Genomic DNA, 14,924 nt, shown 5'->3' on the forward strand with positions numbered 1-14,924 from the left:
GGATTTTCGCTTATTGTGGTGGGTTCTGGAACATAACCCCATGATAGATGAGGGACCATTGTATACCATAGTTTTCCAAAGCTAGAAGGAGAAGGAAAAGAAGAATTCTTGTTATGAGAACAGGGTTTCTATTTGAAATGTTGAAAAAGTTTTAGAAAAGAATAGAAGTGATAGTTGCACATTGTGAATATATTTAATACCACAATTTAAAAATAATTAAAAAAGCAAATTGTATGTTATGTACATTTTGCCACAATAAAATAATTAAATTTAAAAAATGTATATTAGATGCAAAAAGAATTCTAGAAGGATGGAAAGGCAAACTCGAAAACAAAAGAGGCTCAATGCATTATCTCACCCTGAACAGGCTTCTTAATTAACAGATAAGAGCAAAAGGCCCAGGTCAATTTCTGAAATACAGGCAGCAGCACAATTGAGTCTGAATTCAATTACATCCTTATTCACCTTCTCTTCAATAGACTTAAATATCAACCAACTGGGTATCCCAGCAACACCACAAACTGAACACTTTAAAAGCTGAACAAATAATCATCTCTCCAAATCAGCTCTTCATTTGGTAACCAGGAACCATCCACTCCCCAAGTACACATATATAACCTCCCACAGCCAATCACCCACAAGTGAACACTCTTGACGTTTTGTTTGACTTCTGCCATTTCTTTTTATTGTCCTGACCTTGCTAGAATCACAAGGCCCCATTTGTTCCTTACATTGTCAAGCCAACTGACATTTGACCTTCCTGGATTATATTATTTAGCATTACATGAAAACAGATTGTATTCTTCTGTTTCATTCCTAATCTCTGCTCTCTCTCTCTCTCTCTCTCTCTCTCTCTCCCTATGAAACTCTTGCATGCACATTTTCTGAATTTGGCTTGACTACCGCAAATGCTATTTCCTTCTTACTCATTCATGCAAAAATTATTTGTAGAATGCAAAACTAGGTACCTTGTGTTAAATTCCAGGAGAGTCAATGATAAACCAGAACAGATTTCAACTAATCCTACCCTTATGTAGTTCACAGACAGGTAAAAGAGACTAATATTAATCAAACAATGATAAAGAACTTGAGTGCTATATCCTTCCCAAAAAAGCAATAGGGTAAGATGTTAAGTTTCAAGATAAAACCAATCTTGAGGATATATTTAAGATTCTGGATCTTATCAGGAAGGCAGAAATTGATTTGAATATGTAAAGTTTGAAAAAGCCTTGAAACTCATCATAACTAAGATGAGCCACAAAACAATGACCACTCCCTTAAGAAAGACTAGCAACAGCCTCTGTGAGACAACAAAATCATAGGGAGCTTCTTCTGTACTCATTACTGGGAAGGTGACTGCTATAGACTGAACACTTATGTCTTACAAAAAAATTGATGTTGAAGCCTTAATCCATGATGACATTGGGAAGAAGGAGACTTTGGGAAATATTTAGAGTTTGATTAAGTCATGAGGTTGAAGCCCTCATGATGAAATTAATGTCCATGTGTGGATATAGCTAGAAGGCAACCATATATAAACCAAGAAGAGGTCTGTGGCTCAGGCACTGAATTTGCCTGGCATTTTGATCTTGAATTTAACAGACTCTAGAACTGTGAGAAATAAATGTTTATATTTTAAGCCACTTAGTCTATAATATTTTGTTATAGCAATTGAAACAGACTAAGATAAGGACCAAACACACCTTAAGAAACAGAAGACTGCCTGACCAGGTGGTGGTGCAGTGGATAGAGCATGGGATTGGGACACAAAAGACCCAGGTTTGAAACCCCAAGGTCACCGGCTTGGGTGCACGTTCATTTGGTTTGAGCAAGGCTCACCAGCTTGAGCCCAAGGTCACTTGTTTGAACAAGCGGTCACTCCATCTGCTGTAGCCTCCTGTCAAGGCACATATGAGAAAGAACTCAATGAACAACTAAAGTGCCGCAATGAAGAACTGATATTTCTCATCTCTCTCCCTTCCTGTCTGTCTATTCCTATCAGTCTCTCTCTTTGTCTCTCTCTGTCACACACACATAAAAAAAAAAGAAAAGGAAAAAAAAGAGACAGAAGACTGGATGAGGGAGTTAGACAAAAGAAAAAAAAAACCAAAAAAGACACAACAATTAGAAGAAAAGCCTATCAAACACAGATTTATTTTTGTAAAGCTGTGAAATTTAAACAGTCAAGTTGCAGTAGTGACCGTTTAAAAATCACACTTTAGCTGTTACAAAAATATTAGGTTACTTAAATATGTGCACTGGGAGAGAAATACATGCCACTGCCTTTCATCATTGATGTAAACTAGTAAAATGTGCCCATCCTAGAAAATAGAAAAGTTTAATTTCATTTTGTTTCCCAGCATAAAAGGAACATGTTATATGACTTTTTTTTTTTCATTTTTCCTTGGATTATTTTAATTTGTTACACTGTGGAATATGGCAATGCTTCATATGTTTATATATGAGTTAAGAAAATTATAGTAAGCAGAATTTTTTTCTTTTTATAACATTAGAATGGTATTTGCATTGCAAACTTAAGGTACAAATAAAAAGTACAAACTTCCAGTTATAAAATAAGTTGTGGGGATAAATGTACAGCATGGTGAGGTGACTATACTTAATAATACTGCAGTGCATATTTGCAAGTTAATGAAAGAACAGATCTTAAGCCTGACCAGGTGGTGGCGCAGTACATAGAGTGTCAGACTGAGACGCAGAGGACTCAGGTTCGAAACCCCGAGGTCAACAGCTTGAGTGCAGGCTGTTCTGGTTTGAGCAAAGCTCACCATCTTGAGCCCAAGGTCGCTGGCTTGAGCAAGGAGTCACTCCATCTGCTGTAGCCCCCCGGTCAAGGCACATATGAGAAAGCAATCAATGAACAACTAAGGTGCTACAATGAAGAACTGATGTTTCTTATCTCTCTCCCTTTCTGTCTGTTTGTCCCTATCTGTCCCTCTGTCTATCTTTCTCTGTCTCTGTCATACACACAGAAAAGAATAGGTCTTAAAAATCCTCATCACAAAAAAACCCCCATATTTTTGTAACTATGGTAGGCTTATTGTGAATGATTACATTGTATACCTGAAACTAATATTGTTATACATCTATTATATCTCAAAAATTTTTAAAAACAATAATATTTAATTATGAAATATGAGGAGCCTCAAGACACTGGTGATACAATTAGCTATTTGTATCACACTGATGATATGAACAGCACAAAGATACAATTTTTAAAAATCGTTCAAATCTATTTTAATGTGTTTATTTTCTCTGATAAACCTTTAACAATATATTCATTATATAAGTGTATTTCTGAAATAAATTAATAAGTATTTCATTTATGAACACTATGATAAATACATTTTTTTCCTTTCTAAGTAAAACACAAAGAATGTAATTATTAAGAGAGTGAGAAAGAAAATGGAAATATTCTACTTTCAAGTGAAGAAGAACCGTAGAAAGAAAAAAGTAAAATTTGCAGAACCAGCTATAATTCTGTGAAGCAGAGGAGAATTAAGGTCACCCAAAATTTCTAAATTTCTAAACAATTTCAAAACTCCTTGATTGCTCTGTTTGTTACCTCTGGTAGTTTGCCTGAAAACTTTTTTTTTCCCAAAAAAAGGAAAGGATGGTAAGTAGGCTTGAGTATAAGTGTCCACCCACAAACTCACCCTTCCACACTCTCCTTATAAAGCCATATCTTGGAAGCCTTTCATCTGAATTCTTCAAGGTCAGTGGGGTTTTGCTGATAAGAGCCATAGCTGGAGAGTGAATAGAAGGAAAAGAGATGTTATGTTTCCTGTTTCTCATTGCTGTAGTGGCGATAAGAAGCCTCTACAGGCTCTGAGAAATGCCCATCAGCCCCTAACAGAGGAGAGCTGGCCCAGAGAATGGCTGCAGTAGGTCCCAGAGGACTAAAGACCCCAGCAGTATCAGCACAAAGACACAGTCAATGGGGCTGCCACGCCTGGCTGCCTGCCCTGGGTCAGCAGCAGGAGCTGCAACAGCAGCAATGGCAGCAACTTAGCTCCAGAACCCTCTGTGGCAAGTGTATTATGTATGAGCTTGAAATAAAACCCTCTTGAGCTCTGCTCTACCAATTAATTTCATACATTAAATGTCTGAATTTATCAATATGATTAACTTCCCAATGTTCTTCAATTCAATGTGGCTTTAAAATTTTTGGTTAGTTGACTAGGACCCAGTTTTGACAGTGATTTATATCAAATGAAAGTTGTCTGATGATAATACATAGGAAATATCAAAAGGCAAAAGGAGATACAAATACTAAAGTAATAATTGTTTTATGTGTTATTCACCCACCAATTACCCAATTATTTCCCAAATTTGAGCACTACATTAATGAGGGCTGTTCTAGCCTTCTTAGAAAAATCTCATGGTTTTTCTCTGCAGGTCAGAGATAAAGATGGAAGATGCTACCATTGAAATGTGAGTTTCGGGGCTGTCAGAGGCCATGTGGCCACACCTCATCCCCTGAGGCAGGGTGGTCACAGCTACTATAATGTAGCAGGTCCAGAGCAGTGTTCAGAATATTTCAATCATAGACATCTTTGGCTGTGATTTACTGATTACTAGAAATAAAATAAGGATTATTCTTCTAAACAGTTTTTCAATATATAATCAAAAACATTATTGCATGTGAGCAGAGGTCTGATTTCAGTCACCACAATGAAGAGTCATCTTCTCAACAGAGCTATATCATAGCCAGCATCCTCTGACTGAAAAAGAGGTCAGGTCCACATAAAGAAGGACCCTAAGGTAACAACCAAGGATGTTCTGTTAATTGTCCTTAAAGCCTCCCTGATGAGACCCTTTTGCCCTTTATCAGGGAGAAAGAAAGAGCACATACCATTCAGAGATTTATAGAGACTAATGGTGATTTTATTCAATCTGGGGACCCAAAATACTATTGGGATCACTTGGTTATAGTTGAATATAAAAGATATATATGGGAATAAGGTGATAAATCGAGTTGTGGCCTAAATCTAACTCTCAGCATGCCCTGTGGATTTGTCAACCCAACTTGGAATAATTTCCCAAGTTCCTAAAAGCAGAGTTGGAATAAATAAGCCATTGAGAGCCCTTAGAACTTCCCTTCCTTACCAAATTGCACACCAAAGGCAATAGCGCTTTCAAAGACAATGGAAGTGGGATGAGTGAGTAGTATAAGAAAATGCATTAAAGTTAATTGAAGCTCTGGATCCTTATCCTGACTGTTTTAGATAGGGAGACTAGACTTCTTAGAATAGTTAGATTATCAGTCATATGGAGGAAGCAACACGGGCTAAGTTAAAGGGTCCCATGGAAGAAAAGGCAAGCATATTTTGTTGGTGAGAGACCAGGAAGTAAATGTAGGGGAAAAGCTAGAAGGAGACTGTGGGAGGTGTTCCCAAAGGTATCTTTCATTATTGGTTTTAAACATTAATGTACTTACTTTCCATAGACAATGCTACCTTAACAATGTTTGACAAAAGTGATAAGTTTCTTTGACAAAATTCCCTCTTAAGCAATATTTCATTTCCATAACCAGCCTGCTTTATTTTCTGCTTCTAGCTGAATTTAATTTCCTTGAAATTAAATTCATTGTGGTCATGTGAAGAAAATCCTATGACATTAACAAATAAAAACAGTATAAAAGGACATATATCTTGTTAACCGTGTTCCCTCAAAAGACTTCAGGACCTAAGATGAAGCCCAGAGCATTATTGTGATTAAACAAAAACCACTCAGGAAAAAAACAGTTTTAAATGTCATTCAAGCCATTTGTATTGGTTTCAAGTGCCCAAAAATTCAGTTGTATAAAGTTGTGGCATAAGGTTTTTGCATCACATAGTGTTGATGTAATAAGTATCAGTCAGGATGTTAGCTATCAAATAAAATACATTTTAATTATTCTATATATCAGTAAGTATTATGAAATAACAAATTATTGGTTATATGGTGAGGCATTAAGTTGTAACATGCTACATGAATTATGCCATATTTTAAACATTTATTGATTTTTTAATACTGAGTACATCATATACATCATTAGGCTTTTGTAAATTATAGGTTGCATAATATTAAAAATTAATATAAATTTCATTTTAGATTTACACACAATCTTCAAAGAGAAAAAATTTAGAAAGAAGATTATAAGTTAAACAAGCTATGTGAAACAAAACTTCTTGGTTAATAATAATAAAACACGTCAGGAAGTTTAAATTATATGCATGTGTATATAGCTACTTAATTTTGGCTAAATTTTTTTTTATCAAAATTAAAGTATATCACTATAGAAAATGTGTGAACCCTTGAAAATATTAAAATCTTTAATGAATTATTTAAATTATATATAGTGTTTTTGTTTTTTGTTTTTTTTTTTTATTTTGAGGGGTAAAATGTTTCAAGCAACTTTTAGGGCCATTCTTATATAATAGCCTTTCAAATTCTAACAACCCTATAAGGCAGGGGTCGGGAACATTTTTGGTTGAGAGAGCCAAGAACACCACATATTTTAAAATGTAATTCCATGAGAGCCATACACTACTCGTGTACCTTACACATTATCCAATAAAAATTTGGTGTTGTCCCCGAGGACAGCTGTGATTGACTTGAGACACCTGCAACCATGAACATGAGCGGTAGGAAATGAATGGATTGTAATACATGAGAATGTTTTATATTTTTAACATTTTTTTTAATTAAAGATTTGTTTGCGAGCCAGATGCAGCCATCAAAAGAGCCACATCTGGCTTGCGAGCTATAGATTCCCGACCCCTGCTATAAGGCAAATATTATTTTTGTATTTTATACCTGATGAAACTAAACCTGAGGAAAACACAGGAGTCTACATGACTTACTGAGGGAGAAATTTCTATAAAATAAACAATATATGGACTCATGTTTCTTCAGAAAACCAGCATAGCTTATATGGTACTATTGTTTCCCTTTTTAATCTCTGAAAATTGAAGCATATACATACAAAAAGTTGCACAAATTATTTTGTATTTGTCTATACACATTTTTAAATCTCCTTGAAATGTACCTCATGTAATTAATTACATCATTCACTATTGATATGCCAATAATATTTAGTTCAGATGGATATTTTTGCAGAGATATTTCCTGCTATAGCTATTAAAATGTGTGCATCATCAGACTTAAATATCTCACACAATGCTTGCATATTAGCAATTATTCCTTTGCTAACTATAGTTATAAATAGTCAATCAAAGAAAGACACTACATTACCAGCTTTTATTTTTAATATATTTAAATACATTAATAAATTCTGAGATTTATTAAAACAACAACAGTGAGTTCTATGATATTTTGTATTGGGTTGGGGAATAAGTTCGTAGTGTTTTTACCGCTTTTATTTAAACAAAAAACAATAATTATATCAATAAGTTAATCAATTATATATTCGCCGTTGCTGTTTACAATCTCTTCCCACCTCTTGACCAATTTGTTGATGCTGTTCTGCCAAAAATCACCTGGTCTGGTGTCAAAGAAGTTGTTGAGCCAGTTTTTAAGGACCTCTTTGTTATCGAAGGTAACGCCCTTCATATGGTTTGACAGGGAGTGGAAAAGATGGTAATCCGTCGGTGCAAGGTCCGGAGAATACGGCGGATGCTGAAGGACCTCCCATTCGACCTCTTGGAGTGCGACTTTGACGACTTGTGCAACATAGCGCCTGGCATTGTCGTGAAGGAGTATGGTTTGACCATGTCGATCAGGTCTTTTCAGTCGAATAGCCTCATTCATGCGGTGTAGCTGGGCAATGTAGAGCTCCTTGTTGACCGTGGCATTCTTTTCGAACATTTCCCAGTTCTTCATAGAATTCAGAAGGCCTTCCGCTGCGGCACGTGTCATCGACGTCAAAGTCACCATTTTTGAACTTTGCAAACCATTTCCGTGCTGTAGACTCGCCTATGACACCTTCTCCATACACGTAGCAAATGTCCCGGGCTGCTTCGGCAGCTTTTTGACCTCAATGAAAAGCAAAGAAGAGCAGGTGTTGAAAATGTTGATTTTTGCCTCCTGGGTATTCCATTTCTAAGCCTCAAAACTAATAAAAAATTAAATAACTCAAAAATACAATTAACATAGTTTTGTAGAGCAGAAAGAGTTTTATCAAATGAATACTTACCCTTTGCCAAATAGCAAACAAATTGTTGTAAAATAAAAGAAAATATAAAAACGCTACGAACTTATTCCCCAACCCAATACATATACTCATTTATTAAATAAAGACCTCATTTAAGAATTATGGCTCAAATACATTATGGCCTCGTGTCATATATAGTCAGTTAGTAACACAGGTATAAATCAAGTCATTTTTAATAAATTTTTATATACCCAAAAGTAAAAGAAGTATTTCATTCTATATGTAAACATTTGTGAGGAATCCAGAATAACTTATTTCACAATCATATGTACCTTTATTCTCATTTTACATTTCTGAACAAGACAAATATAGAATCATCATATACTATATATAAATTTATATATCCTTGTTAAATATTTTTTAAGTTTTGAGAGTTTGTTCTGTTGTTGTTAAATGGAACAGAGATTTTAATATACCCATCCACCAAGTTACCCCTCCACTGACCCCAGTCCCACCCTCCCTAGTCTTCTCTCCATAGCAAGGTTTCTATGTTAACTGTTTTTGGAAAAATACACAAATGTACAATCAAATTGAATTGGAAACATTCCCCTGATGTAAGAGAAGACCTGAAAATAAAATGCGGGGATAAGAGACATTTAACAAAATACATTGCTTGAAAGTTCAGGCATAAACATGAAGTGATCTCAAAAGTTCAGGACCTGCCAAGGACATGGAGACAATGACCTTTGTAAACTGTCAGGTCTCCTTCTTATCCAAGTTCATTCCTGGTCAAATGAATGGTTTTAAAATCTCTTTGTTTGCTCTCCTTTCCCTTCCTTTACATCTTCCAGGTTGGAGAAATAAATTGAACTGGCCAAATGTAGATAACTAACTCATCACAACCAAGTAGAATATTTTTACTATTTATGAGAACAAATTTCTTGATTATGAAATAGGTCAACTGGAAACCTTTCCTTAAAACACTGCCAAGACGAGTTTAAAAATTTCCTGTTCTGTTTCTTCGGGCCACTTCATATTCATCAATAGGATAAGGTTTTAAAATCTCTTAAAAATTGACTTTATAAGCAGTGATTTATAATTTTAAAATTCACTTAAAAATTACAGAAGCCCTGAACTCTAGTATGACACAAGGTAATATTACTTCACTAGAACCATACAAACAAAATTATCATTTTTTTATAGAGTCAGAGAGAGGAATAGATAGGGACAGACAGAAGGAATGGAGACAGATGAGAAGCATCAATCATCAGTTTTTTGTTGCAACACCTTAGTTGTTCATTGATTGCATTCTGATATGTGCCTTGACCATGGGCCTTCAGCAGACTGAGTAACCCCTTGCTTGAGCCAGCGACCTTGGGTCCAAGCTGGCTCAAACCAGATGAGCCTGTGCTCAAGCTGGCAAGCTCAGGGTCTCGAACCTGGGTCCTCCGCATCCCAGTCTGATGCTCTAGCCACTGCGCCACTGCCTGGTCAGGCCAAAATTATCATTTGAATACACTACCTAAATATTAAATTACTATCTCAATAACAGGTTTATCAGATCTAAGTTTGCTGCTTTGTTATGCATGAGTTTCTATTTTACTGTTCTGATTTCTTTTCAAAAGATAATCTTCACATAAATGATGATAACAAGGGCTTTTAGTTACAAGCAGCATATAATACTTGCGCGAATACCTGCTATTACTCTATGTTAGCTTATTATTGGTCAGTATTCCCTAGTCATTAGAGCACATGTCTGCTGTTCACCACAGTGGCAGTTTCAAATTCTGTATTTCTAGTGAGTGCCACAATGCAAGAAGCTTCTCAGCTTTGTGACAGGATAATGTTTACTGCATTGTGACAGGGAATAAAAGGAGGTCTATTGGGTAAGACCTGCTTTTACAGCTCATCAGCTGTTATATTTGAATATAGGGGTGCTCCAGATCAGGCACTGAGTGTCATATGGGCGTGGGAGACATAACTAATGAAAAAAATCAGTGGTTAGTTGTTTCTTAAATGTCAGGAAGAACTAAGAAAATATCTGAAATGTCAAAATGCATATGAAATAGGGTATAGCCATCCAAAGGCACTGAAGTAATTTAGAGTTTCATACACAAAGGCCCCAGAGCAGGGCAGGGCAGTGGGAGTCCTTTGGCAAGCTGTAGGTCTGTAGTCTATGAATTATTGCATTTGGTTCTGTTTTCAAACTTCTCAAGGAAATTCAAATGCTTTAAACAAGAGAGGCAGCAACATTATGGTGCAAGGACCAGCAGTCTGGAATAAGACAAGAAAGAAGGAAACTATGAATCCTCTAACTCTTCTGACGAGGTCTCCTTTAAATGTAAGAAACAGAATTCCTTTCAACTGTGTTTAACTTTGAAAGAAGGTTCCAAGGCAGGCCCTGGCCGGTTGGCTCAGAGGTAGAGCATCCTATCAGTGACTGGAAGTCCATGGTTTGATTCCCGGCCACGACACACAAGAGAAGCACCCATACACTTCTCCACCCCTACCCCTCTCCTTTCTCTCTACCTCTCTCTTACCCTCCCGCAGCCAAGGCTCCAAAGTTGGCTGGGCACTGAGGATGGCTCCATGGCCTCCACCTCAGGTGCTAGAATGGCACCAAATGCAATGAAGCAATGCCCCAGATGGTCAGAGCATCGCCCCCTGGTGGGCATGCCTGGTGGATCCCAGTTGGACACATGCGGGACTCTATTTGACTGCCTCCTCGCTTCTCACTTAAGAAAAATACAAATATACATATATATACACACACACACACATATATGTGTGTGTGTGTGTGTGTGTGTGTAAATATATATATGAGAAAGAGACAGAGAGAGAGAGAGAGAGAGAGAGAAAGAGAGAGAGAAGAAGGTTCCAGGGCACAACTGGGGATATCATGGAATCCAAAGCAGAAGCTGGCTTTCTGAGAACAGGAAAAGGAGTACTACCACAAACCAAAGATTAGCTTAATCACATTTAAATTAAGTATGGTTGAATAAGAGGGCTTCAGACAGATGGCCCTTAGCTAGGTACCCTGTGTACCACTGTTTCTGAGTCACTAGCAAGGATTAACCTGCCACCTGTTAGCACTCTTCCTCAACTCCCTGTGACTCGCCCATCCTTACTCTGAAATCTAAGACCACATTTCCCCGTTTCTCCTTTGTCCAAACTTGTTTTATATACCCAATGTGTTCTTGTTATCTTGGAATTTTCATGGAATGATCATGCCTATGTGAATTCCCCACGCGCATGTATTAAACTGATTTTCTTCAGTTAATCTATCTCTGTTAATTTGGTTATTAGCCTAGCCCAGAAGAATCTAGAAGGTGGAAGAAAAAGTATTAACATGTGTTTTAGCCCACAATACTGTTCACTAGCCACAGTAATTGAGAATAATGACTTCCATGATAGAAAATCAGATGGGTTTTGCATCTTCTCTGGATGAACCCCTCTTTGTTCAGCTGTGGCAGAAGAGAGGATTTCTCCGGTTGTTCCTGAGAATCAGTCTTGAGGAGGGAAGAGGAGAGTGCACTACTTTCAGGATTGGTTCTATGCCAGGGACCCCGGCCTTTCTGTCTGCGCCAAGCACTTCTTGAGAGCCAGGGACTTGCTCTCAAGCCATGTGCCTCTTCGAGATTTGCTGGTGATAAAATTCTCATAAAATTTGTTTTGGGGATTTTGTTAAAAGCCAAATCCAGATACATATTTTTTGCCAACCTCATTATTACAGCATCCACCTAACCAGAATTTAACAACCTCCGCAGATGTCAGATGATGGCGTCTGCATGATGTGCAAGGCCACCCACCTGTCCTCTCCCTAAAACTTCATAAGAAGCTTTTCCCACAACTCAGGGGTCCTGCTCATCCCAGATACTCAGCTGCAATTGCCAAGAGGCTTTTTTTCCAGGAAAGCACTGATGTTAACATGAAACACAACACATTTGAGATATCAACTTCAGTTAGCAAACTGCATTTTTGTACCTGAACTTCAATGGTCTGGAGTGCTAGCAACCAGTAGAAATGGCTTCATAAAGCAATTTTATATAATTATTTCCATTTTTCATGATCTGCTTCTAGCCAGGCAGCACAAACAGGAGTGTGTCTATGTTCTCAATGTTCTTACAGCTACAAGAAGTAATTTGAAATAACAATAAATATCACCAAAGTGACATTTTTCTAAATCCCCTAATTCTTCTTTCTAAGTAGTTTTATGATCTGGATCTTAAAAGTTTGTGTTAACATTTTTCTTATCACATATCCATGAACTGAAAGCTCTCTTCCTGGGTGAAGGATTCTTACTGCCTTCTTCCTGCCCTGCAGCCTTCACTAGACCCAAATGTTCTAGCACTGTTACTCACAACCACACTCATGGCTCTAATGTTGTTTTATACTGTTTTCTCCAGTATGGAATCTTTTGATTACAAAACATAAACAAAAACAAAACAAAACTCTAAACTTTGGTGAAATAAAAGTAAGATTTTGTGTGTGTGAAAGCAGACATCTAAGATCTTCCGAAGTATGGACCTGCCAGGCCTTATGCAAACTCAACTTAAAGAACAGGAATATCATTGGGAAGTGGGGGCCTCTTACTCTCTGTCAGTGAGAGGTTCACATGGTATCTCTCACCTCTGTCTGTGTACATGTGCATTGGTTCCCCCTCTTCCCCCTCTTGACTTAGTTTGCTTTTTCATTTCCCACATGTTTAACATTCTGGCCCAGTGACCTATTTAGATTAAGCTCTTGCTGCTCAGTCTAGTCTTTAGAACTCGCTGTCAAGGACATAATGAGTTGTGGGACAAAATTGCTGAAACAACGTATTTGTCAAATGGGTTTCTGTTATGTCAGTTCTCTATTTTGATTTAACCTGCTGTGACAAATACTTAAGTTATTGATTTGAATACAGCTTAGAAACCTAAAGGGTGATATAAGATATTTATCTAGAGAATGACCCTGAAAGATACCATCAAATACCAAAAGATGAGGGGACCCAAATATCGACATGACTGATTTATCCACTTTGTGCACCACTTTATAAAATATTTTATTTGAACAGTAAATTCTATAATTAAAATAAATTTGAGAAACTTAATTTAGTCTTATCCTGTTTCACTCAAATGTTTCTTCACTTTAAATAATGGTGCTAAGGAACCCTTTGTAGAAGGGCATGGTTATCTTTATTTCCTCTCACAAGCTACTGTCAGATTTTTATTAATCTAGTTTCTTCTTGGATATATTTTATATGTGTAGCCTGTATAGTCTGGGTAATAACTAAAAATACTCATTCTCAGTTTACTCTTTTTCCAGCAATATAGTCCAAGCATAGGTATACCAGTGAGTCCTTGAAGAACATTTTTTTTTTGTTTATTTCTGATTTTATTGCAGAAGACTGGCCCTGATATTGGACATTATATTAGTGCAGATCTCAAAAGTAAATATTCTCTTTTTATCTATTGGATTTTTTAATTTAAAAAGTTAATTTTATACTCCAGAAAATAAATTTTATACTATATTCAAATCTCTTTATGTGGATTTATTAGTTTATGTTAATGAGTTGCATCCAGCAATGTCACTCCATTGAATTCCATATGTTTAAGTTATCTTGATAATGTGAAAAATTTTTAATCTCTCTCTCTGCCTCTGACTTCTGATACCCACAGGTTAGTATTGTTTTTTCTACTGGTTATTCATCAGTCTGTTTAACCCAGAGGTATAAGACCAATAGTTGTCATGGTTTACGTGATGACAATATTATTCGTATATGATATTATTAATATCATTTATGATAGTCTGTCTTGATGAATGTGTCTTGATGAGTATATTCAGGCATGCTTCCAGGCCTCAAACAAAAAAATATTCATTAAAAATGAGGTTGTTTCCTGAGATTTGATAACAATATCAAGAGATCATCACTGGAACTGTTCATGTTTGAGTGCATTTAATCTTATGTTATATTTTCATAGGACAAGCTTTTTCTAAGAATTACTGATAGAAACTTATGATACAAATAAAAAAGTGGTAGCTTATTAGGGGACAGATTGATAAAGGAGAGGTGAGGTAAATTTCTGGTTTGAAGGAAATGTTTTATATTTTGATGCCAGGATGAATACATTTTTCAAAAATTCATAGAATTTTATACCTAATATCTATGGATATCAGTATAAGTAAAATTTATCTTAAAAGAAAATGAGTAATAATTTTAAATATACTATAAGAAAAATAGTAACACATACACTATTACATGTTTACCAAGATGTGCCCTTAGCTACCCTATTGATTCCTCTGTAAGTATATATATTAATAGAAACCTCTTGAATGTTGTTTTTGTTTGTTTTGAGAACTTGGGATTTTCCAAAATTTATTTTTTGGTAGTTGTGTGTGTTTGTGTTATTATGTAAGAAAGAGACAGAGTCAAAGGATCAGGGAATAAATCTTAAAATCTTCTTCTTTGCAGTTGAAGGTAAACCATCATCTACAGAATGATATCTTATAGTTGAGGGTTTTTATTAGTGGTAACATTCAGGAACTCCCTCCCCTGACTGAATACTTGCTTTTCTTTACTTGCTTTCCTTCTATCTAAGATATTTTTCTACTCTAATTTTTTCCCCCCTAGTATGCTAACATCTTCCTTGTCAATGGGAAGGAAGGTGGCTTTTCAGGTACTCTTACTAAGAATTGCTCTGAATTGTGCTGCCTCACATTTTTCCTGGCATTTTGTAGAATGTATTAACAGCTTGGCTCCTTCCTTATATCACTCTGACATATTTATGGACACAACTTGTAGTTCTTTTATAGGTTTAAAAAAATG

This window comes from Saccopteryx bilineata, chromosome 8 (assembly GCF_036850765.1).
Source record: "Saccopteryx bilineata isolate mSacBil1 chromosome 8, mSacBil1_pri_phased_curated, whole genome shotgun sequence".
Taxonomy (NCBI): domain Eukaryota; kingdom Metazoa; phylum Chordata; class Mammalia; order Chiroptera; family Emballonuridae; genus Saccopteryx; species Saccopteryx bilineata.